The 27710-nt window shown below is 33.4% G+C and overlaps 1 long non-coding RNA gene across 2 annotated transcripts in view; it reads left to right on the top strand.

The window, feature by feature from the left end:
• The window catches only part of LOC143915625 (uncharacterized), a 164018-nt gene that overhangs the window by 16448 nt on the left and 119860 nt on the right, over nucleotides 1–27710 (top strand). The window contains exon 3 of one of the 2 annotated variants that reach the window (XR_013260921.1): nucleotides 6187–6473. This is a non-coding gene — a long non-coding RNA (uncharacterized LOC143915625). Of the gene's footprint in view, nucleotides 1–6186; nucleotides 8188–27710 lie in introns of those variants that run through there. The other variant, XR_013260920.1, reaches the window with a different exon arrangement.

Genomic DNA, 27710 nt, shown 5'->3' with positions numbered 1-27710 from the left:
ATTGTGGCGGCAACGTCTGCTTTCAGCAACTCGTCTCTTATAGAGGCTGTCCGGTTCCTGAACATAATAACAAAGCATCTTGATCTGTTTGATTGTCGTGCTGAAGAATTGGTCAGCTACATTAGATTCAATACGAGTTTGTTTGAATGAGATGTAATATAATTTTTAACTTAATACATATGTATACATACATATGTTTGTTGTTTTATGTGGGATCTGATATATAAATCATGCATCTTCATTATCCAGAAAGAGTCCACATACATATTTAATTTATCTGAAATACCCAATCTATGACCATTGTTATTGTAGCGAAAGTATAACAATTGCGTCCGATTATCATACATAGATCTCGTCAAAATTCATGACAATCTTTTTTGTCAGAGCATCTGCCATAATCGTACAAGCCACAAGGATATATATATATATATATATATATATATATATATATATATATATATATATATATATATATATATATATATATAATATTTCGTTCTTGATGAATTAAAAAATATGAATGGTATAAGGAACATATATAGGTATATGTATATGTACATATATATATGTATTTACATGAATCGAAAATTAAAAATGGATCGTGAAGTGTAATTGGCGTACTTTTAATACCAGTAATTACGAAGTTATAGTGTTGACCATAAGAGAGCAATTTAAACAATTTATAAATAAGTTTAATGTTTATTTTATTTGTGGCTTTGCAAGACGCCAATGTTTTCGCATTATAATACCGGGTGTCGCATTTCGATATAAAATTAACGAATCAATTTATAAAGGTGCGTTCACACGCGACGCGATAAAATCTTCGACTGGGGCGAGCGGCGGCTGCTCGACGACGTTCTTACAAAATAAAAAAATATATAATAAAAATAAAAACGTTGAAAACATTTAATCCGTATGATACGCATTCGATTGTGCCGTCTTTTCGAGCGCATAATATACATAAATATGCGGCTTTACGTCGTGCATGCGCAATACGCATCCATAAGAGAAAAAAACGGTATTAAAGTAGTGACTCTTAATAACTTTTAAGTGATGAGAAATTTAAGACTCATATAATGTACTTTCGTTAAAATGAAAGAAAACGCAAGAAATGTTAACGACCTCTTAAATGTAAAAGATGACTTACATACATACATACATACGTGCATTTTATTTATGTAAGATGCACACAGAAACACTTGCAATTGTTTTTATGTACTCAATTTTACATTACCGCGTCTTGACCTGCACTTTTTGATTTATAATTTGGCATAATTTAATAGCGTGACATGTGACTCATTTCACTATAATGTAAATTAGAATTGAATTTAATAGTTACCGAATTACGCTCACTGTTTTTCATGACGCATATGAAATCATTACAATGTATAATTAAAGTGTCTATATCTAATATTAGCGTGGTGTTGGTGCACCTTTACCAATCTCGATTTGGGTCAATATACGTGTATGCAATTTACTTATTTTGTTTACAATGAGTAAGTCATCCTTGAATCAACTGAAGATAGTGAAAGTATTATAACTGAGTCGACAAAATTGTAAATAATAAATACATATGTATGTATATATTGGCCCTAAGGGTTCCAAACCTGTCTGTCTTGGAATTCTTTCTCAAAGCCTCCTGATTTTCGGGAATCAGAAAGAGGGGAATCTCATATTTTCGGGTTATTACAAAACGAGTTCTGTCCGAGGCTTCTACTATCCTTCTGGTTGCTTCTTCAAAAATCTACCTGGACCGAACCGGTGAGATTCTGTGACCACAAATGTCCCGGGTCACGCACCTCTAAATGACCCACCGAATTATTAACTGTACATATCGAATTCGACTGTATCGAACCGCACATCTACCCTTGACGTTTTATACATTCGATATGCCAACAATTTGTACGTTTGGTTATGTTATGTAGCTACGTACCCACACATGTGTACGTACCTTGAACCCCAATTATACGAAATAATGTTTCAATAAAATTAACATATTTTTTTTATAGCCTGTATTCGAACGATTTGCGCTTATCGCACCGCCTACCCTCCTCTCTTATATTGTAATAATTATTAATAATAGTTTTTTCACGAAAAAATGTGCGTTGTTTTATTGCCACTCGTAAAGTATAACCTCGTATCGCATTTCTGCTTTATAAATTTACTCTACACGAACCCATGGACTATTTGATATGTAAGGGAATGCTTGTATGTCTACGATGCTTTTTTTAATATAGTAAATAAAAATAAATACAATATAATATTTTTTCAACCCTTTACTCCAAAAACACTCGTTTCATATTATTAAATAATCTTCAAACAAATACTAACTTTTTCTTCAACCTACAAAACACACAAAAAAATAAGGATGCAATTTAGTCATATATATATATATATATATATATATATATATATATATATATATATATATATATATATATATATATATATATATATATATATATATATATATATATATATATATATATATATATATATATATATATGTAGCTGTCTTAAATGAATTTTATAATTTCACAATCAACTCCATATATAGACCAGACTTCAGTTTCGCATTTACATATAATCAAGAGTCAAAACTTGAATTTAGTTACCTATACAAAGTTCATTCGCAGTAACTTAAGCTTTTTATTATTTTTCGCCAAGTATGTAGTATATATGTACATAGCTTGTATATATGGATGTAATATGTACGTTTCAAATATGATAGTTTGATCATCATTCAATCAGAATATCATACTAAAATTCCATGACTTTTCTTTTGCAATCATAATTTAGGTGTACGTTGTAAAGGTAACCAACAAGATAAGACCAAAATTATGACAATTCTGGAAGCGAAACTTTTTACTAATGGATCATTGATCTTACTATACATAGTCATGGAATTTTTCTGTATATGCTAAATTGTGTACATATATAAGTTTCGAAATGTTTCAATTTTCCCATTACGAAGTGTACGGAACCATTTTCTCGCTTCGTTGTTCCCCGAAAAGTAAACAAAATAATTACGAAGAAACGTGAGCGCGGCTCTGTTTACTGTTTGATAGAGGATACCTGATCTCAGGTACCATTTTCACGTGGTCATCGGAATTCGTGTGGGATAAAGACAACACCATGGTGGAAAAGAGTCAGCAGACCGTTTTTGGGGTCGGTGAACCTCAGACAAACAACCCTGCCCATACAGTCATACATCTACCCAACTCCTCCCGACACCAATTGAGAGAGGACCAAAAATTCTTATATACTATAATGTAGGTACCTATAATAATGCATACCCGTTATTTATCGACCCCTCTCTATGTACATATACATATAATATAACGCGTTCATAAAAAGAGCTTTTTCCATTCGATCCGACCGGTTTTATATTTTACTACACATTTTCAATTTTATTTTTACTCGACACAAATTACTTATATTTGAATATAAATTGAATTGGATAATGTATTACGATTTCCTTCACAGGTCCGATCAGTTTGTACCGGGAATTTATCGCCTCATATTTTTATTTATAACATACAATAAAGAGTAATATTATAATCATATACTTTTTCTGCATGTTTTAATTTATCTATATTGAATCTCAACGTGCCTTTTCACACTTTTTGTTCTTTCCATAGTTAATCCCTACTTGTACACAGATTCTTATCAAGACCGCGATAGCTATACAAACGTAAAAGTCACCATCACGTTTCTTTTAATTTATTATTATTATTTTCCTCATTTTTTTTCTTTAATATTTTGATATGTTCCGTAGCGTTCATATCGTGTTTCACGCATAAAATAATTAAACAAATTTAACGTCGCTAACGTTTTAACGCCGTTAAACCGTCGACGTTGTGGGCTCGCCTTATCGCCCGTTTCATCTCTCAATTTCAAGCCGTTTTATTCACAATAATATAACCAGAATATGGGCAGGGGTCACCAACCACTCGCACACTCCTTCATAATTCGCACTATACATAGATAGTGAAGTATAGTGAAGATTTAATTTTCCTTCGGCGCGATAACGGCGCTCTAGTACATCGCAAAATTGTCCATTATCTTAATGGGCTGATATTATCTTATCATAAACAAACGTCCAATGTTCAAAATATTAATCTGAGAGCATTTTTACATTATTTGGAGTGAGTTTTATATATTATTATTATATTTTGAGTAAACGCTTCAGATAGCCGTGTAACTTCAACCGAAATATAATTTTGTGGCATCACTGTAATTTATCACGGGGCCGGAAAAGCACGCACGTTAATATCACATTTAAATAACAAAAAAAATGTAAAGGAACCCCATTTTAGATACTATAGATATTTTTTACACCACAAACTATTAATTATAATAACCACAAGAAAATGAATGAAGGTCGCAGTATATATTATGCGTATTATGTGGAACTTCATATCAATACATTATCTTAACTTTTTCTTTTGTTCAGCTGCAATACATTTTTCTGCTTCTTTGTATGACATTTCAACATGTCATTGCATTGTAACATACACCCATTGGCCTACATACATACATATAATATGCTTAGTGTGAAATTCCGCACATTTTCCAACTTGTCAAACGCGAAATTACATGCGGGATTATTGTCGAATTTATTATACATATACGCACCGAAGTACCCTTTGCTTTTTCAATGTCAGCTATATTTGCTCACATCGTTTCGTTCGCTGTCAAAGCCGCTTCCACATGTCAGTTGTAATGTTCGCAGAGATGAGACGTTGCGTATCTCTCTTTGATGCATGCACTTGAGTGCACATGCACATGCACACCCGGCCATGGCTGCCTGAAAAGTCCGACGTGTACTAATCGTCGTGCCCCGTTCCGCTGACCGTGATAAATGATGACGAATGGATGCAAATCTGCGGGGTTGGTTTGTAAAGCCCAATGTGAAAGTGCATACGCACACCTATGCTGTGTGATTTCCATGTCTCGCAGCCCATCCGCCTACCATCGTTGCAAATAACCCTTTAATCGTCGAAATGAACCGTGCAATTTGTATGTGTCGCCCTACGCCATAATCTTGCCGGTCAACGTCTTCGTCCCTCGCACTGCAACATTTCGATGTGATAAACCAGTTCTCCTCAGACTTCATTCGGAAATTATATATGTATGTAGTCAAATCCATGCCTAATTTTTACAATGTTTTCCCGACATTCAAATATTCATAACAGACAAAGTTTGGCTTTTGTATAACAACACACAAATTTTAATTACCCAAGTCAAATATTTAACAACATAAATACTTCCAATATTCTATGAACATTTGTCGCTAAAGCTTTACAAACATACCAGTCATTAAACGTTGTAAGCTCTTGACCTTATGTATATTGAAAACAAAACAATAATTCAAATAAGTAATTCAATTATGTATATAATAATGTTAGATTGTTTGTAATGCCAATTCACTCAAAGAAGCATGAAACGCTGTATGCTTGGCAAAACGAGGAAAGACAAAAAGCGGAATACGTGGGTTCTCGAGAAGTATGACATGGGTAGTTGATCGAGTGAAGAGATTGAAATGACAATGGGTGAGCCACGTTGCTAGAAGAATGGTCAAAAGAAGTGCTAGAATGATACCCGAGAGAATGCAAAAGGGAAAAGGAAGACCGCAGGGAAGATGTGAAGAAAAAATTAGGAAAATGTGTGTGTGGTGAGATGGATGAGAGTTGCGCAAAACAGACGAGTATAAGCGAGTTGGAGAGACCTTCATCTAGCAGTGATGGCGAACGGCTGTAGATGATGATGATATAAAATTACATTCCGATCAAGTAAGATGTAAATTAAGTTTTTTATTTGAATTTATTCATGGACGTTTTGGGAAATTTTGAAGCATTCAAGGGATTTTTTTTAATAATTGACATGCGCTTGATACGAATGAAATTAGTGCTTACAAACATATGTATCTGCGTTTGTGCCGTTTTAAATTATACACCACAATGCGACCGTTGTGCCCTATCATTAGGTTTGCCCTTTCGCCGGATGAGTCCTCATCGTGTTCCCATTGAATGCAAAAAGCGCACGATATTACATATGTATTAATTACATTGATAAAAAGAAAAATTTTGAACATATCTTTAGATTATACAAACAAAGCGTTGAATCAAACTTTCACTCTATAAAAAAAAATTTACTTATTTTTATTCGTTTATTTGTTCACAGGTGTTGGATCTTTGGAAATGTGGTCAACGAAGGTTTCACGGGGTCCACTTAACCCCATCTGGCGAACGCTAAGCGGATTGACACGCCTCGTTTTCAATTTGGACAGAGCGGAAATAGGCAAGGCAAGGCGAGTTAAAAGTGCTAGAACCATTAATAAAAAGCATTCGTTACAATTCTTTAAATGTGGCACGGCAAACATCAATCTCGTAAAACAAGTGTAAATATTTCGATCGTAAACCTAGGCATAGTGCAAATTGTGAAAACCACGGATTTACATCAAGCATAAGGTAAGTAAGACTTTCATTTTTTATTTATTTTTCAACAAAATATTTCAGTTGGATTCGAATTGGATTCCATTTAATTTAATAGACATTGAATGCGATATTACTACTATGTATATGTGCATGCATACGTGTTGTGTGGGAAAATTAGCTTCGTACAGTTTTTGTTCATCGCGTTCACTTTTAGGCAACTAACTGCCACACATAGCCACACAACAGGTAAATAATACGAGAATAAAACCTGAAAATTAGCCTAATCGCTAGGGTAATTTAGTAAATTAAAACGGGCATTTTTTCGTGGCGGCCCGCACCCAGTCGTGCTACCGACCAAATTACACCACCATCGACCGACCACTTTTTTACGCTTAGTCTTAATTATTTTAATATACGTCAGGTTTTTTTACCCTCCATTCTTCTTATATGGTTCACAATCTTTATTAACTCATTAAAATAAATAATAAAAAAAGTATTAAAACCCGCTGAATGTTATTACATCTTTGAATTTTTTCACAGCGTATTATCGAAGGTATCACTAATCTCTAAATAATGCTTTAATATCTGTAATAGAAATGCATTCAGTTACCACTGATAGTACCTATACCTTCAAATTAAAATTTATTATTATGAAAATTCATCGTAATAAGCACACAATGATATACAACACATTTACTGCATACATTCGCCACATGCTTCAATTATTTTAAAAATATATGTATTAGTCATTTGAATCGTTGAGTCATATCCTTTTTACATTGCCCTCAAATATGCATTGTATTATCAAAAAATATATATTCATCAATTAAATGATATCATGTCAAATAAACTGTAAGCAAACTGTAAAGTCGATAAACATATACTATGTGATTAATACTTTGTTTTTGGTGTGTTATACCAGATATAAGCTAAATCAGAATGGATTCATAAACTATATCGTCCTCTTTTATATGGTCTACAATGGTCATACTTTCAATATATGTATGTGTGTATTTAAGCCCTGCTTTCCGTTGTATTCCACACACATTCTTCAAGGACAATATAATACAAATCAATAAAGACTTAATTCCCTTGAAGTAATATTACTCAGTTTCCGTTCACACTACGATATCATTACACCATAATAATGAACGTGTTGCGAAACACCAAGCAAACGCTATTATTTCACGACTCGATTTCCACATACATGCATACGAAAATTGGCCGTTTACTATAATACCGTATAGGCGCGAGAAAACGATTTTCCAACGTTCATATGTATGTACATACATATGAACGTTGGAAAATCGAGTGTAATCTAACGTACACGTGATACTCCTCTAATCATTGTTCGATGTTATGTACCTAAATAAGTACACATCGAGCGTAAGATAGCGTGTATCATCATCATTGTGCCGTTCTATTTGCGTGTATACTTATATATAAATATAGTCACACGTGTCCGCCGGGACTAGTTTGAGAACATCTGCACCCCCGAAATGTCCCACACGAAGAGATCGCAGGAGACTCTCTCTTGTGCTCCACAATTGGGTTATAAAAAGCTCATCCGTTTACTTTGGGAACGTCGTACACTTGCAGCATGTCGCGCTTCGACCATAAAAAAGTCGGTTGCGGACCGCGGGGGTGGCTGAGTATATGAGAGGGGGGCAGGGGGTCGTTGATGGATGTTTAAATAAGGACGTAAATAAAAAGGGTTGTGTATGTTGTATGTATGTGTGTGTGTCATAAAAGAAAATGTAAAAGACGGACGAGCACGCAGACACGCGGACCCACACATGTTTCGGCGATGACTCGGTTAGTTGTCTTTCCTCTTTTGCTTATTCGGTTCTTCCTCTTCTCATTGTTTTCATTGTTCATAACAAATCGACTTCTATATAGGTATACCTACATATATACATATATATGTTTTATTCTGTTTTTTTTTCTTCTCTTTTGATGCGTTATGTGTAACGCTCATGTTCGATGGTGGGTAATAACAGTTTCGCTTTTATTATTATTCTTTTTTTTATTCAATTTTATTTTTTTGCGATAGCCACGCTTGTAACCTATAATTTTATTGTAATGCATGAATACGTTATTCAAAAACGACGACATCACTTGCGAGACAACGTTTGATTGATAATAGAAAAACGTTGAATGTTTATCGTGATTTATATCAATACCCTTTTTTGCCCGTTTTCGTTTATTAGAATTTGTTTGAAAATTCAATTTAATGCTTGATACCTAATTCTAAGTAGGCGTAAAGATTGGTATAGATAATTAGCAACATTCGGACCGGTTTCGAATATAATATTTCAACAATGAAAATTCAATTAGTTAGTTTCACTTAAAAAATTCTGTGATTATTTCATTATTTTTTTTAGCCGTCTTAGCATTATATTATCATCAATTTGATTTAAATCTAACACATTGACGTATATTCTTTGGAATGAATTATATTTGCATTAAATGTGCTCATACATATTTATTTTTTTTTACATTCATGTTGAATTTATAAACATTCATAGATATAAGTGGATGGTATAAATGATATAGCATAAATTCGTTTTTTATCTATAAATTGCTCCTCTTGTACGAATTACATAATAAAATTTATTTAAAGTACCTACGTAGAAAATATGTATATTGCGATCGAATCAAAGGTTACTCTAAACAATTTAATTATAAAATGTTATTGTATTACTTTGCCGATTCTCTAATAATAATACATTGGTTTATAAAGCAAACACATACAATAACGATAATTATTGCGTATTTTGAGATAGCGTTGAGATTTGCGGTTTTTTTAAGACACGTCGTAGTATTTTTAAACACTACTGCGTATTATTAGGGTAGATAATGGTATCGATTTTTTTCTATGATTATTTTTATAAATTCAGAAATGATGAAATTTTTTAATTCGTTGCTCTTCGTACTTCACACGAGTGCCGAAAACTAAGTTTTTTTTTTTTGGTTTTTTTCTTTGTTTCGGTTTGATTTGTATGGATACGTAAATCACATTTGATTTATTGCCGTTTTCCTCTTATCGCGAATTATAATACAATAAAAAAGTTTATATTGGGGCATTTTAGTTTATTATTGCACGTTATCGCTGGACCGTGTTAGAATACCTGTTAAACTGACGCACTACCTTTGATAATTATTTTCTCAGAATTTAGTATAGACAATTATAATTTTTCCTTAATTTTTTTAAGACAATCTGACTGTCAAGTTTTATTTTTTTCAAATTTTATAGATACAAAATTTTCGCAATAAAGCAGTTTTTTATTACAATAATTTTGCATGCGATTAATCGCATCGTCAATACAAATATCACACTATCGAAAACATTGTGAATCATCGCTAACGAGATGCACTCATGTGTGTTTCGTATGCATACGAATATGCATATGTACGTAGCTATAATATATTCGCGTATTTGTCCGAAATCTGGGGTAAGGGAGTGCGACACGTGCAGGCGCATATAGGAAACACAGTGCGTCAGAGCGAGATGCGATATGTGCAGAGGGAGAAATGGCGTAGATAGGAGTGTGGGGCGCGTTCGTAAATGTCAAAACAAATTATCACCGCATGCGATATATGCGAATTTAATGGCGTCTCGCTCTAACGCAGTGTCTTCTCGCGTGCGAGCGAGCGAGACAGAGAATGCAATTCGTACGAAACGCACTTGGTATAAATGTATGTAGTGGCCATTCGCAACAATTGAAATATACGTACAATGTATAGGTCAAAAACAAACTTAACCTAACGTTTAAATATAATATTAAATCCATGAATAAATATAATATTTGATTAGAAGTGTTTTCAAACATGAGAAGCAACTTCTTATAATTTCAAATAAATATATTGTGTGTAATCAGGGTAGTGCAATGGTACATTTTAAAATATATATGTTGTATATATGTATGTATGTGATTTGTGATACTGATAATTAAAAAAAATAATTCTCGGACTATTTTAGGATGTGAAAAGCATATGATTTTATAGTTTACATAAATATATTGCTATTTTATATGGCATGTTCATATAAAATTATATCAAATATGGCCTGTATTTATTTGCTCAGTAACTTCGTTTGATTTGGTAAGTAAATAGATGATCAGTAAGTCATATTATCGATCACTGACTGCTTAATTGTGTCAAAAAATACTCGAGATTAGCGTAAGAAGTACCTACTTAGAATTAAAAATTAGTGGTTTACTGACCATACTTAGATTTAAAATTACAAGTGCAATATGTAGTGCACTATAAAAAAATAAAAAATATATATAAAAAAAACTTATACATAGATTATATAGATTTCAATATTAATATTAATAATAAAGGTGAATATAAATCAATTGAGAATATATTCTGCAGATTTTACATAGACCTTGTAGGCATTAGATTTAATTTTATATTTTATAAAAAAAATGATACGGCAAAAAATATAATAAATCATTATATGTAGATATGTATTTTATCATCAATTTGTATATTATGTATGTACATGTTCGTAGTATCCATAAATTAAGTTTTGTGATAATGAGAAAATTGGACCTCGAGACTTTGACTGTTTTTTTTTTGTCTGAAAATTGTTTTTTTTTACATATGTATGTAGATATAATGGGTATAAGTATTTACGATTCAGAGGGCAATACAATCATCGTATCATGCATACAATGCAATATTTATATTTCAATACCAATAAAGCTTATCTTTATTTGTGTCACAACGATGAACTATGGAAGTAGCTGTCACATCGACCGTTCCATAGATGTATCGCAAACGTCATCATGGCATTTATTTCAGCCATGACCTTGACTGTGCAAAAACACTCCGTTCAAAGATAAGGTGTCGATGCATTTACGAGCGTCATTGGCAATGTAACATTACGACGTGTGTGCACTGCAATTCGATTGTCTATTCGTATTGTGGTGTGTATGTAGGTGGAATGATTTTGCCTGCTTTTAAAGTTTCAGTATAAATATTGTTCTCTCGACTTTAACACCTTCCCATTTATCACTGTATCAACAGCAATTTACACGCTCGTGGTTTATATTTAAACACTTACGACTGGCGAACTCACCTGAGTCAAGTTTAGTTCAGTGTCGTGAGTCAGCTGTGCAAGCCACCACGATTTACTCGGGACTATAAGATTTTCTCATTAACGAATTCGTAGTTAAGAATTAGACAGGTTATTCCTATTGTACTTTCAAGAGTGATAAAAGAATTTTGACGCGAGTTTGTTCTATTCTTAATACCGGTGTTATGTTTATTATACCTACGATAGAGTCGTTGTACGGTATGGAAACGTAGCCCAAAAACAGGTTTTCTTTTATATCTGTATATATGTACAGTGAATGGTACCAATCTTATATATCTTATATATATAAGAGAGGAAAAAAAACGCACGTTCAATAAACACCGAGGTATGCTTTTTAACGTTTTTATGTTAATTCCAACGCCTCTATAAGTCAGTCACGTAGACAAATTCTTTATTCACCAAACGGTCAAACAATAAAATGTAATGTCCACGTATGCTATTCGTTAAAAAAAATATGAGAAAAAATGACGAGACAAATATATTTTTCTGTGCAAATATTGTAAAACAGTTTTGCAAGCGCTGTTGCGTTACGCAACCGCGCAGATTTCGACCAGATGGTTTCGCATTATCCCAGGATCGCCCCACAAAATTTGCATACGTGAAAGGATCGACTCTCCTATTTAAATGTCAAAAGGAAACTACCGATTTTTTGCGCAAGCAACATCAAAAATATATATTATACAACAATTTCCGCTGAAGATATACATATAATATATCTATGTATTTAAAAAAAAAATGAATAAATACGTCTTCTTCGGATCAAAGTACTCACTTATATGCTATCATAAATACACCGTTTATATTACAATGCAGATGTGTATGTATGTAGTTATGCATATAATAGAATTGTCATGAGGGGTTAAAGTTAAATATTTAACTTCTGGGTGTGCGTGCCATTTGAGATACAAATAACCCAACTTTCGCTACTCGGTGTTATTTTTATTTTATTTTTCTCTTAAAAGTCTTTGCGTTGCGGTGGGGCGTTTATGTCGTTTGGGTGATTTGTACGCGAAATTGGCAGATAAAGTTTTAGCGACAGATTCGCAAAGACGACAGAGGGTGGAATTGATGGTTTTTGCGAGGGTTGTCCGCCGCAGATTGGTTGGGGGATGGAACACATCCCCGATGTGTAAAATCACCCCCTCCCTTGAAATGCGTATCGATAGTTTGACAATGGAAAACGCACTAGAAACCCTATTGTAGGGATTTTCGAACGAATCGAATAGCGTGAGAAATAAAATTCGTACAAAATGGCGAATAACCAAGACCGAATTTATACGAAACGTCTGCATGCGTTGAATTTTTACTTTATTTTTTTTATGTATAATAAAAAAAAACACACCCATGTTCAGTGGGCTTTAATTAACACAACTTACATGCACATTATTTGTATAAAATTTAAATTAAAAATTTACATAAAATTGTATTTAGTACGTTGTAATTATTTTTTATATTGCTTAATATGAGTGTTAAATAGTTTTTCTTGGCATTTGCAAATTATTTTTTTGAATATTTAATGAGTGTATGTATAATATATTTAATGGCGTGGAATTTGTTCAGAGTTGGTAGGTAAGTCTTTTAAATATGTGTAATATTATTTCAATGTGAAAAATTGTAAAATTCAATCATACTTTGAACATTTAATTATCTCATGAATAAATGAAATTTTTTTTTTGGAAAACATTAAAGACAAATAACCCAATAGACCTCTAGGGTTTGACGTTAATGATCGTAGCTGGAAAACGTCCGGATTAGTTGGCAATTTATTTTGTATATAGAGTTTCAATATATTTATGTACTTTGATTCATTGTTTTGAAACAATTGGTACCTAGTATATAATATATTATATTATATTAGTGTCCTATTAGTGTCTTACATATATTTAAAAAATTTCATTTTTAATAATACATACTCGTACGTGCATATATATGTAGTCGACTTTTAAGTCTGGTAATTTTTTTCTTAATTTACCTACATATTTAGTATATTATTTTTATTATTTGAAATATTGCATGTATCAATTATTAAAACGAATTTACAAAATGTTCCGCGGCATTGTCGAACAATTTATTTTTAATCAATCAAACTCACCCTCCCTAGAGAGAGTGTGCGTTGTCTCCCTGACGATGGGTTCCATTACTGTCCCAACGGTATTTGCGTATTCGCCCAGCTTTACACATTCCTCACATTTGTTTTTTAAAGCCCTCCCACCCCGCCCTCGGACGAAAAAATCCTTTAATATGAGAGGGTGGCGAAATAAAGGGAGGGAGATGTGTGTGCGAGCGAGAACATTCGGATAATCCTCGGGCAGGTGACTCTCGAATAGTTGTTGCTCATTTTTTCCACCAGAATGAAAATGTAATATAACCTTTTTTATGCCTTTTTATCTGCGACTCGAGAGGAAAAATTCATATAAACCCCGAACGAGTGCCGACAGAGTAACGAGTGTGCGCTAAAAATCCGCCTCCCCCTATTCATGCGAAATTGAAAATATAAACGACGGAATTTTAATAACATCACAAACGCACTGTGCATGCATTCGTATGTATTCTATTGAACTTTCAAAATATACTGCAAGTATATTAAATTCATGATTTTAAATATACCTACATATAGTATTTTCAAGCATACATACATACATACATTTTACTATACAATTTTAAATATATGAGTATATGTGCTTTATGTTTTAGAGCATAAGCTTTTCATATAATCGTCATACCCCTACACTGCTTATGCGAATAATAAAACTCCTTTTCCCCCTCGAATGAACAGATACGAAATCTCAATCTTCGTCTGACACGCCGGGGATACATTTTCCATTATTACGCGCAAATATGCGACTTGATCCGCCCCGTATTTATCTTTGATCTCCTTTGTATTTTGTGATTCTTTTTCAGATTTTTTTCACCGCTACATACATACAAGTTACTGCATATTAAGAAGATTACATGGTGATAGCCAGTAGCGAGGTATAGAGTTCCTACGTGTTTTTGATATTGTAGGAACTTCATACCGTGCTCTTGGGTATGCCGAAATGCATCAGATGTCAACGAAGGAAGATGGCTATGACTAAAAGTCGTGTATTTGTTTGTATTTAGACGTTTTTTGACATATTTGAACCGGTTAACGGTGCGATAAGTGAACCTCGCGTGACGTCAAATTAGCCCGAGGATAACATTTGATCACCGACCCCGAATAACCTCTGATAAATTGTGTTAAATGTAAGAAACGGCGAAAAAAAAGTAAAATAATGAACGTCATGTGATGTATCTGGTCGCACACTACATTGTCGATTTTTGATAATTATTATTGTTCGTGTAATTTCTATGTACCCCATTTCTTCATCCAATTACTGATTGTATTCGAAAATGGTCACAGAATAACTGGTTCTATTCGGTTTCCGATTAAATAACTGGCTTCGTTTTTTTGCAGTATTTTATTTTATCTTAGTAATTATATTTAGTAACCTCTGTGTGTTTCTTTTTTTTATTACTAATTTTTAATAGGTAATGTATTATCAATTCAAAATGTTAAAACATGTACTCTTTTTACTCTATTCCTTGCTCTTTAATGTGTCAATTAATGCAACATTTTTTTTATTTACATAAATATAAAGCAGTTATTAAATATTCAAAGGTATATAAAAAATGAGAATTTGATATGATGCAAGCCAATTTTGCATTTGTTTATTAAAATAACCTTCATACTTTACGTATCGATTAATTCCATGAATTAGTCACAATTGACAAGTTTATAATAAATTATGTTGATGTGCCGTCAAATTGCATTACATATACATATTATATTTGATATAAAAGTTTAAATTGTTTTATTATTACACTGCGTTTTTTAATAGTCGTGATATTCAAATCGTTCGATAAATGCATATGCATTGGCGACGTAATCTAACACTTTGACGGATTAAATAATTACAGCATATCAGCAATTTGAATAGCATCATCGTCATCATCATCATCGTCGCCATCATTATCCTCGTGGATAGTTGCAGTTGGCGTATGTTGAACAAATAAAGCTGCGAATGCAATAAAGCCATTAAGGAAACACTTGTTGCATGGAAGGGAAACATATGTGAGATGAATTAACACGGCTTTGTTACAATGGTGCAGTACCATGGTGAACCATTGTCTTGTCAGTCCAACGCCCGACATTGTACAGGTCGAATCGCACTGTTCCTGCATCGAGATTACGTCAGATTATATTAGTAGAATATGGTGGTTTAAGTAAACAGCGATCGTCTTATATACCACAAATTTACCAACTGAATGTACAGACATTAAATTCAAATGTGTTTGCTTGTATGTAAAGAAACAGGCATTGAATAGGTTCATATTTGACTATACAATTTAATCGGTACATATTACATACATACGTGTATTGGAATGATTGAAAAAACTATTGAGTCATTTTTGAGTAATATTTAAATGTGGTTTATAAAGTGTTTGTCGAGTATATCAATAATCAAAATTACAGTAAATTCATTCCAGGAATAAATTTCGATTACACTTCGCTTTTTCATGCGAGGTTAATAAAGCAATTCTTCGAATTCAGCACGCGATCTTCTTTAGCTCATATGATTTATTGAAATATCAAGTCATGAATTTTACAATACATTAACAAGCCACAAAAAAATCGATTCGAAAGCTCTTTTTAATCACAGTGATCACAATGAATTTTAATTCACCTCAATAACTACTCAAAACAGTGTAAATACTAGTCATTGCCTCTTTTATCTATCTTCTATATAAAAATCAATGTTTGTCTGTCCGTCTGTCCGTCTGTCTCAAATAGGCTCCTAAACCAAAAAACCGATTACGATGGAACTTTCAGGATTTGTTGCATGCATATCCGGAAAGATTACTGTGAAAAAACCTCTTAATAATAATATTCGTAATTACGATTTTATCGACGCGAAAGTATGAAGCGCCAGTTTGTAGTTAAGGAAATGTTTACTTTGGTAACCAACTTACGTACCACTCATACCAACCTGACACTACGTACCACTCATAACAATCCTACATAACTATATAAATCAATGTTTGTCTGTGTGTCACGTATGCGTTCCTAAACTTTACTATAATTTAATTTGATTATTAATTATTAATTTGAAACTGAAACATTCACTAATCGAAACGCACCGAGAAACGGAAACGGGAACGGGAATTGCATGCGTTATTGTACGATGGAACGATGGAACTTTCAGGATTTATTGTATGCATGTCCGGGAAGCTTAGTGTGAAAAAAATCGGCCAAAAACAGGAACGGAAACGGCAAAAACGGAAATGAGTGGCATTGCAACGCAATTATTTCAAATGTTTTCGGGCCGGATCGCCGCCCTGGTACTTATTTTTGAGCCAGGTCGCCGCCCTGGCACTTTGATATAAAAATTGTTTTTCGAGTACAATTAAAAAATAATTTTGCCTATATTTCATATAAAATTTTGTATACCAAATATTGCGAGCACTCTCGAGACTCCAACAGTATCCTTACTCAAATGCTCATTTGAGAAAATATTTTAAAAACAGCCCAACAACAACCCTTTGAAAAAATTATAGACACTTTGAATGATGCTGAAATTGAATCATCTAACAAAATTTTCAGAACTGCATATTATATTATATTGCAAAAAATAATAAGCCTTATTCAGACCACTTTGATTGACTTTTTAAGTTAATTACAATTTGATTTTTTATAAATATTTTTACTACCAATATTAGGATACATATTTTTTAAGTAACGAAAAAAGCGAGGGGGGGCGGTCGTAAAAATTAAACACCGACTTGGTACTTTTTTATTTAGCACTACACCACTGGTTGTTAGGGTAAAATAAACAAATAATTGAATAATTTCAAATGTGTTCGCTTGTGTGCCTGCTTTTTTCCGACAAATAGGAACGGGAACGAGAACGGGAACGGGAACGAGAGTGGGTATGGGAACGGGAATTACATGCGTTATTGTGGGATTGCAACGCATGCCGGGTTCAGCTAGTAATAAATAAAATTATTACATATGCAGATTTGTTATTACTTCCTAGAAAAAACAAAACAGTCTAAATTAAATTAACGTAAGAAGAATTTCCAATATTATTAGGGACTTTCTCAAAAATAATAAATTTATGGGAGATAAATATATATCTATACATCCTATTTTATTCATTACATATTTTAATCAAATTAAATTGATCAAAATACCATGAATAAAGTTGTGCATCTATTTTATTTATTGTAGGACGGATTTGAATTTGTGATGAAACTTTTCAAAGCATTAATAGTTTTATAAATCCTTTTATAAAGCTTATTCAGACTTTTGTTTTATACTTTTTTGTTTAATAATATACATTAATTTATTATCAATATATTAATTAACATTGCTATTTGTTTTTTTATTTCTCTTTGTAGACTATGGTAGTCTTGAGCTCATTAATTTTAACTACGGCTAATGTCCATTCGACACTTCGAATCCAATAAATTCTAGGAATGCGGTGTGAAAATGAATTTCTCCACAGACGAAACTTCCGTCAGTCAGTCGGTGTCCAGTTTTCTCAGCAGTAATTGACACTGCGCGCGCACAATAATCGTAAAGATTTATGATCCAGATAGCTTTTAATTCAGTAATGACGGCCATTACCGGTTCAGGCCCGGTTCGGAGATCGATCCGACCGGGGTCCAGAGCACCCCGGCTCTAATTAGTAGAGGCAACCTGAAAACGCTCCATTACTCTTTACGACCTCAGGGGAGAGGCCGACATGGCCATTACCATAATTGACACGTCCCGTGTCTTAGCGATGACACACGCCGATGATTTTTACGATTTGTTCCCGTAAACACTACAAACGATCCATCACCTGTCATATTGTTAAAATTTTACGGCCGAAGCTTGAAGATTTACCGCTGCATTTAGCGCCAGTTCCATGTATCACAATGATATATACATATAATATTTATATGGTGTATTCAATTTTTTGTAATCATATCAAACAGAAATAAAATTATTTAATTGAAAAAAAAAAACAGACCATACATAATTATATAAGACAGTGAAATTTTTACATATAATATGAACTTTTTTCTGACGTTGGAAATGAGACCGTGGCGCCAATTTCAAATTTCATCAGGTTCGTATTATGTAGGTATTAGGGTAAAATCACATTTTGAACAAAAAATAGAATATTCTAGATAAAATCGAATTTGTATTTTTAATCATAATTTATATCGGTTTTTAATATGTGTAACTATAACGATTATAAAACTTGGAAGTTTTACTTCCACCAAACCGTTATGGTAACCGACAAAATGGGACAAATCAAAAAAACTTACGAAAACGACGATACGAGCACAAAGCTCGTAATAAACAATACTGTCCCGGCCGAAATGGAACGTATGGTCACCCTAGATATAATGTTTTTTTTTTTCATTATATACAGAATGTGTTGTATATAACTATTATGAAAAAAAATCTTGTAAACACGCAAAAGCTCGAAGTTCTTGGACCTATTTAATTTTGGCTCTTATATGCACACAACATTTAACTACTATTTTATTATCATTAAAATGATACGTAGATTAAAAATTCGTTTAATTTTGCCTACTGAGTAGGTATTTGATTACAGAATACATATGTATAAACATTGAATTGTAATCACTAAGCTTGTAATATTTTCACGCTTTCGCCATAAAACCATATCAAAATCCTATACATACTTAATCGGCTCGTTACGTCGAACCAAACCGGAAGCTGTTGAGCGTTACTTGCAATTAATAGTGTTGTAAAATATGGATTCGGACCCTTGCCTCGGTCGATCTTGATCCCAAGACCTTGCGATCCCCCTTTTCTCCATTTTTATTTTCCGGTTTTATAAATGTGGGAAAACGCACGATTAATAGGGAGAGGTCTGTTGAGGGGTTTCCAAGTCCTACCATTTGGAAAAAGTTTCTTATCTCGCAAGTACCCCTATGTATTTCCCTCTTGGCCTTTTTTCCATTTTTTTTTCATTCCGTGCCTTTTGCACGAGTTTTCTCTAATTTTTCATTCAGCGCTTAGGTTAACCGGTCACGCGACGATTTCCTCACCCTGGAGCTTTGTTAGATAAAAAGCTCCTCATAAATATTTTCCATTCTAATTTGGTTCGTATTTATGAATTGAATTTTCCCCCGTTTATTATTGTAATTTATATGCAATATTTTTCGCCCCTATAACACGATCACACTGTTCTACTTTAATTTTGAATAATTTATAATATCTTTACTAAGGTTGTACTTACAGCAAGCAATACTTACATACTTAAACTAAACAAAACCTGAATGATAAATTATCTTAAATTTAAATATTGCAAATATTGCGTTGATAATTTTACTCGATATCGGGTACCGACAACCGTTAAGACTATGTTTAAATTTTAGACCAATATTCTTAATTAACTTTTGAGTTAATCGTTGACCTGTAAAACGGTATGACGTATGACTAACTACATATTTAAAAAAGATAAAAGGCAACAAAGGTTCAGCCTCGTTATTTAGCTAACTTCCTCAGATTTAATATTGTGCATTACAAATAAGTATAAATATGAATGAAGCAACAACGGTTCTATGCAGTATGAAGTGCCAATATTAAATATACCCTTTTATTCAAAGATTTATTTTCCTTATACGTATTTATAATTAGTGAACTGCAAGTATTTATTAATATTATACAATAAATATATAATATTAAAGTATAAAAAATAATGATATCTTAAATATACGCGCTTTTCCTTTTGGAATTGGTTCACCTTTGAACAAAATATATCACTATTAAACCCCCTTTCCACCTAGCCTTCACATCTATGGTGGAAAATCAGCCTTTTGGCCGTTCGTGTTGACGCTTTTCCACCTTACGTTTCGTGTCAGCGGGCATTCGGGGAAAATTCCGCGGGAAAGCTCGCTCCATTGCTCGATCACGATACTTTCCGACAAATTATTTATATTGCATATTGCGGTGCAACAAATGCACGGGGCCGTCGACAACAACGGAGCGATAAGAACCGCTGAAAAGTTTGTTAAAGTTAAGACACCCACCCCTCTACCACTCGCTCAATAAATAGAATGCAACTGGTGTATAATAAGAATACAAAAACGAAAACCTTGATTTTTCATCATAGTTAATATATAATACTGTAGTAGTTTTTTTCTCATATGCATATACGTAGATAATGTATATTTAGTTCTCTCGTTATATTCAAATTAAACATATGCTAATTGGTGCCACATGTGGCGAACACGAATCGTACACTTCTCGAATGTTTGTTTTGTTCTCGAATTATTCAACACAAGTAGGATACAATTGAATGTTATTCTAACGACACAATTTTGCGACTTCATGCATCTACATCTCTCCAACACATTATTGCACATATTTTAAGATATTTATATTCCAACATTTTCATATATGAGTACGAATGTTGTTTTTCATCGAAATTATAATACAAAATAATGAAACAACACTAACAATCGCTGGATTATGTTATCAATTTTGTCAACCAAATATTATATAATACATAAAAACCGGTTCACAAAGTGGTGTACATACAAAGATAGCAACAAACGAATATTGACTCAAACTTTGATATCACGAGGATTTGATATCCTTCATGTATTACATTATACCTCTATAAACGCTTCAAGCGCATTTTTTTCACATTCAACATAATGTATTAACCGATCACAAAACATTTCAAATTTTGGAACATCATTGCTAATTCTTGACCCAAATATAAATTAGTATTTCATACAACTTACTAACAATATTATTTTTGCGAAATCTCACACTTAGCAATGCATAAAAATTCTACAATAAAAAACAAAATTAGTATTGCACTGTTGCAATGTTAGCTTTTACATTGTAAAAAATATATTCGTAAAGTTGCGGTTATCTAAATTGTACTCACTTGGATTGGTTACACTAGGCAGAACTAGATATGTACATACATACATCCATATATTTAGATGTTTTCAGATTTTTCTGTGCAGTAAAATCTGTCCAAAAAATCTACATACGTATGTACATATTGACACGATTTTTACAAATTACATTCATATATTTAGATGATGTCAGATTTTTCTCTGCAATACGATCTGTCATATACAAATACGATCTGTCATATACAAATATTAAAGCTTCACAAATAAAGAAACATTAATTGGCCGATTTTGAATGGAAAATTGTGTCAAAGATATTTTGCGTCACCTCAACTTTCAACTTCACATCGCAGCCGGAAAATCTTTCCACGGAGTTCCAGCAGTCGATTAGCGAATTTTCCCGCCACATAAAAGTTGACGATCGCTGCCGAATAAGGTTGCCGTGCACGTCAACCATACTCGCAACATTCCCTGCAGGCCTAGGCATTATCGCGACATCTGAGGAATGGTCAGATCCCATCAGAGCGGTTCACCGAGCGATTTTTACGACGTCCGGTTTTCCGACGACGCGCACCGAATTCCGGCGCATTGAATCACCGCGCTAATAATCCGTAACTCACCGATAATTTTTTCAGAAATCCTAACTACCAGGAAGACTCATTAGCGACCATAACAGAGTCCGCAAGTCGTCGTAATCGCACGAAGGGATTCCCAGAATTGCCAAAGGCCGAGTTTAAAATTCCAGAAACATCACTAAGTGCGGTTTGAGAACTGACACTTTTGTACCTAACCGCAAATTAGCCGAACGATTCGATTGTTTCCGTTTGTCGCAATTTATTTCGCATGTTTGTTCTGGAATCGGTGATTCAAATGGACGTTACTCATTATTCAGAAGCACATTTCCAAATTCGTCTAAACGAGTTTGCTATAAAGGCAAGTGCGGTGTGCAATTACGTACGTACGATTGGAATCATTAGGTTTTACGTTTTTCACGTAATTCAATTACGAACATTTCACGCGTCTCAAACAATATTATACTTTTAACGACCACACTAATTCAAAATCCAAATAACAATATACCTATGTTTTATTGCATTAAATTACAGTCCAAAAATTTTCCGTTTTGCTCGAGCGTCAAGGCACAGAGGCGTAAATAAATTAATAAATTTTTACAAAATGGCCGTTATTTATTTTTTCTTTACACGGACTATTTACCCGCGGCTATGTAGGCACCTCTTATGAACAGGTACAACCACTTGCTGTGAATTACACGGTGTTTCCCAAATTGTTGTTTTTGGCTTTTTACCTCAATGTACTTGTATGTACATACATACATACATACATACATAGACAGTTTTTTACACACATTTATTTTTAATTCATTAACTAAATGAACAATCTCCGTGGATGGTACCAATGTGACTCCACAACACTTTTCAGGGCAACCGTGGATAGAGAGAAGATATATGTCATGATATCCAACCTCCTACGAGGAGAGGAATAAAAAAGAAGAAGAAAAAATTAACACCTTGTCCACTCCATACTACTAACTACCTCCCCTCACTACATTTTCAATAAATTCTATAATTCACCAAATGCATATTACATATCCAGGATTTCAATTTCTTCCTCCGTATCTTTCTTGAATGTTTTTAAAACCTTTACTCTTTTGATTAGGATTGTATGCCGTTGACAACAGATCTTCACATGAAAAAATGTAGTATTGTCTAAAAAATTATGAACATTTTGGATCATTATCGCACATCCTTGCTTGGTTTGTTCGTCATTCTCTCTTCCAGCGTGATCTCTACGCCTTTTTTACCGCGTGTTTACTTTTCTACTTTTTTCGTTGTCTTGTCTTCTTCGTAAAAAACTGTTCAACACGAAGCTACGTCATGCTCGGTCAGTTAAAAGGATGACGTGTTCGCCTCTAGCGCTGAAAAAAAACATAGATACCTATACATATATACGCTCTTGTCGAATGAACAAATAAATGAGGAGTGTCACACGGAATTAAGAATATTAATGTTAACCACTCGAGCCGAACGGGGTGATGACGAGGTGTTGTCAAAAGTCTTCTCATCGAGTGATTTGCGCATATAAGAGTCCATTTCTAGGAAATTCGAAATCGATCAGAAGAACGAACGGACTTACAAAAATAATGAATACCTGCCTAGATAAAAAAAATCTCGGCATAGTAATTCATAATGGCAACGGGGCGCCTCTGGTATTCAATGACAGCGCGTGCGTGGGTGCAAATTCATACTTATTACAAATTTTCAATGGTACAAAATAATCAATGCAATTATATGGATCGATTGAAAAACCAGTTGAATAAGGACTTGCTGATGATTTCTTATTATATGATAATAAACAGATGACATCAACGCTACAAAACATTATATAAAGTGGGGAAGATAACGCGAATGAAATAAAAAATGCATCGAAAACTCTTGCGCAATTTAAAAGTTAAGATAAATAATGAATAAATAACATGTCATTTTATTTTCCATGGAGAATAAAATAGTCATCACATAGTAACATATCGAAACACATAGTAACCGACACTGGGACAACTCTTAACAAAAGCCACTGTGATTTTAATTTTTGTTGTATATAAAAATTTCCGAAAAGCATATAGCAACACGGTTTACAATAAAAAAATATGGAAACTCTGCGTGTACTTCTACGCGCGCACATTAATACCGGAGGAAAAGCCTGTTCCTCTTGTTCCTGTTGTATCCTGCTCGCGCAAATTAAGTGAGTGTGTACGTGAGTATGTACCGTTTACCATGCACCTTTTTTTTTTTGATCTTTCGACTTAAGATCTTTCGATTTTCGATCTTTGCCTTCCGATATTTGCGTTTTCGGTAATTTAACATTCCGGCTCGTCACGGAGACCGAATTTATTATACCTATTACATTAAAAATAGTTTCAATCTGACCTGTTGAGTGGTTTAGGACAAAATTTAATCCAAAAACTTGAAAAAAAGAGGACACCTATGTATGTATGGGTACCACTTTCGGTCAACTTAAAATTTTGAAAAAAATTACGTCGTATCGATAAACAATTCAGTAACTGATTTGCTTAGTAACCAATTCAGTAACCAAGTGTCAGTTTGATGGGAATTTGAAGTCGAATATTCGAAGTCGAAGTCGAATATTTTCATGATCACAAAACTTCATCTATTGCTACTACGTACTTACATTACATACATACAATACATGGATGAAGTAAAAAGTACGAACGAACGAGCGAAGTTAGTATAAAAGGTTTCCCCGAGTTAGTTAGATGACATGCAATTATTTAATAATAATGATCTTCCAAACCTTCTGTCGCACTCTATACTTACATATATGTATGTAGAATGTGTGTATGTAACTAGGCAAGTAGACTATAACTATTCGGTCCTACAAGCCGAACTTTGAACTCTAAGTTAGAATGTTATTCTAGCAATTGTCGCCGCTGTTAATTCGGGAATTACATTGCCAGGGTAGGACCTAGGTATTCCTAGAGAGCTGGGTGTGTATTAATTAGCAGAGCTCGGTCCTCACCCAGGGCCTTTATTGGTCCAATTAAACTTGGCCGGCTTGAAAATGAAACGAAACGAAAAAAAAGAGCGCGCTCACATTTTAAAATCCTTTTAAAATGGCTACGCGAGCCGTTCGATGGTGGGTGCGTTTTTAATGGCAGCGTTAAGTGGACAATTGGACTTTATTAGCTTAATTCCGTGTGTGCAACCACGACGACGACTACGACGACGACGACGACGACGATGATGATGATGATGACGATACCGTTGTGTTTGTTGATTAGAGCTGAAAACGACCGAGGCCCAAATTTCGCATGACAATTTGTCCGAATTCTAACCCCTTCCTAACCCACAATAAAAAGCGTCAATCGTAAAAATACAATCAACAATTCAAACGCTATTAGCTATTCGACAATACGTTATATGACGTGATTGTTGATTTTTAACAATGTTTGAAATATAATCGGTATGTTTCAATTGTGTCGTGGAATAACATAATTGTCAATGTGGGTAGTGGATTTGTTAATGTGAAATTTTATCAAACAAATAAGTAAAATAGTTATATACATATTATATGTGTATACCTACATACATATGTGCTCATATTAAAAGTAATAGTATGTTAGCTTTTTGTTTACAATGTAATCGGCTTATACATATCTACTCATGTATGTATGTGATTGTTGCACTATCGATCTTGCATATGCCATGCCAGCAGATAAAATATTAACCTGTCGATAAATGATAACATTGTACTATTGTGTTGCATTATTCTATGTAGTTCATAAAATCTATTAACAAACAAACATGCCACTGGCAATTTTTCAGAAAAAATCAGTGTACAAGGACAAAACATTTTTTTTTCAAATAAACAGGATTGTTCAAAACATTTATTGACAATTTTCCTCACAAAATAAATGTATTTTTTTTTATTTTCTTTAGATCAACATTTTAATTAAAAATTATTCAATCACTTTTTAGACTCTTCCAAGTATACAAACAATCGTCTTGATAACACAGTATGATAATATCGATTATGTGATAAAATCCCAATCCTAAATTTTATAATCTTCTAACGTAGAAAAAACTTTCTCAAATACCTTCTTTCATTTTTTGTTTTTAAATATCATACATACGTAAAGTACCTTTTGTTACTAAGATGTATATTTTGTTAAAAAAATGTTTTTACCAAAATTTTTTGCAAATTATTCCAAGCATTCTTAATTCGTTGATGATATAAAAATATTTAATTATCTATGATAATCATGTATAAACTTATGCAATCATCTAATATATGTACATATGTATGTGCACAAACAAAATAATTTTACCGTGATCGAGAAGCTAAATCCGACCACTGTTATACATCTTTTATTTTTTAAATATTTTTAGCATGGTGCCATTACAGGTTTCCCCAAGCGACACCTACCTATAATTTTTCTTAAACTTATACATACATATGTATGTATATGAATCTTTAGACTATAAATTTAAACTACAAATAGTAGGTAGGATGGTTGCCAATTTGGTGAGGAACTGTTTCAACAATGAAATCTGATAAATGGCCAACTCTGATAGGAAACGATCGACTTGTAGTAAAAAATATCCAAGTCTTGCCAGCAGCACTGCAGAAATACTCAGAGTACATTATTTTCAATCAAGATGAAACCATGACTCGAACCCGGGACCCGTCGGTGGTTAGCATTAACGCAACCACCGAGCTATACTGCGGGCTAAAAATAATATGTATACATATGGAAATGAACAAACTGTTGATGTCATTATGACAGCGATTTCAAAACTTAAGTTAATTAACATTTCATGTACGAGCCTTCTAACATCGATCGATAATTTTTGAAACAATTCGCATACATAAAATATTTCCTGTTACAAATCATTTCGATTAATTATTTACATTCCATCTAAAATCAAAAAGTGAGCAGTATGACTAATAGAAAAACTCTTCCCACGCCATTCAAGTACATGGCAGATTTTAAAAATGTTTGTCACGCTGATGTAAGTACGTATAAGCTACACTAATAACCGAATGGGATTTTTATTATAATCCGTTAAATTTCAAGATATAGTAGTGTGCATATTTAAAAGATAGACATGTTATCGATTGTTAAAACGTACAGTACGACAAGTTGAGACGCGAATATCGCCATTAGCGTTTGACACAAGTGAGTTAATCAATATTATTCAATCGTGCCACGCCAGATTCATCGACACTTCTCAAAAACCAGTTCCTCATCCATTTGCCCTTTCTTTTCGTGCGCCTATTAAACCAGTAGATCCGACCGCCCTATCTCGTCTAAAAATAATAATAAAATGAAAAAAAAAATCGAAATTGCTCAACGAATCGAAATGCTCCACCGCAGCATGGCACGGCATGGCAACACAACAACATCAAGGACGACCGCTTCTAAAACATCATTCAGGGTTTCGACAATTTACAAACTGGATTTTTAAAATAATCACGCGAACCGTTCCGAGATATAACACTTGCGAGATAATTGATTAAGTGTATTTGTATTTTTATCCCCGCTCGCGGTTATTCCGACGCGACAAAAACCCGCAACCGATGCGGTGGCGGAATGCGACCGAAAGGGGTCTATTTAATGCGAGGTTGGATTAAAAGCATGAAATTCAAAGTCGCCGATGCATTTAGCAATGCGGGTGGAATCTCTTTGAAGTGCACTCGATACCATCACG

The sequence above is a fragment of the Arctopsyche grandis genome, chromosome 8 (assembly GCF_051622035.1).
Source record: "Arctopsyche grandis isolate Sample6627 chromosome 8, ASM5162203v2, whole genome shotgun sequence".
NCBI lineage: Eukaryota > Metazoa > Arthropoda > Insecta > Trichoptera > Hydropsychidae > Arctopsyche > Arctopsyche grandis.
This window is presented reverse-complemented; position numbering and strand designations above follow the sequence as displayed.